Here is a 231-nt window from a genome sequence, read left to right on the forward strand (position 1 = left end):
CCACTGTTGAATCGCCGAAACCATTCTTTACAACTGGTTTTCGATGGAGCATGCTCACCGTAAACATCTACGAGCACACGATGCGATTCTGCAGCACTTTTCTTTAAAAATAAAATAATGGAGTAAAACTTCCCGTAAATGTTGCTTTTTTGGAATAAATTCCGACATCTTCAACGCAAAAAAAGTTACTCTTTTTTACGCTTCGAACGAATGCCAACTATTGGGCTCAAA

This window comes from Trachymyrmex cornetzi, unplaced genomic scaffold (assembly GCF_001594075.2).
Source record: "Trachymyrmex cornetzi isolate Tcor2-1 unplaced genomic scaffold, Tcor1.1 scaffold525, whole genome shotgun sequence".
NCBI lineage: Eukaryota > Metazoa > Arthropoda > Insecta > Hymenoptera > Formicidae > Trachymyrmex > Trachymyrmex cornetzi.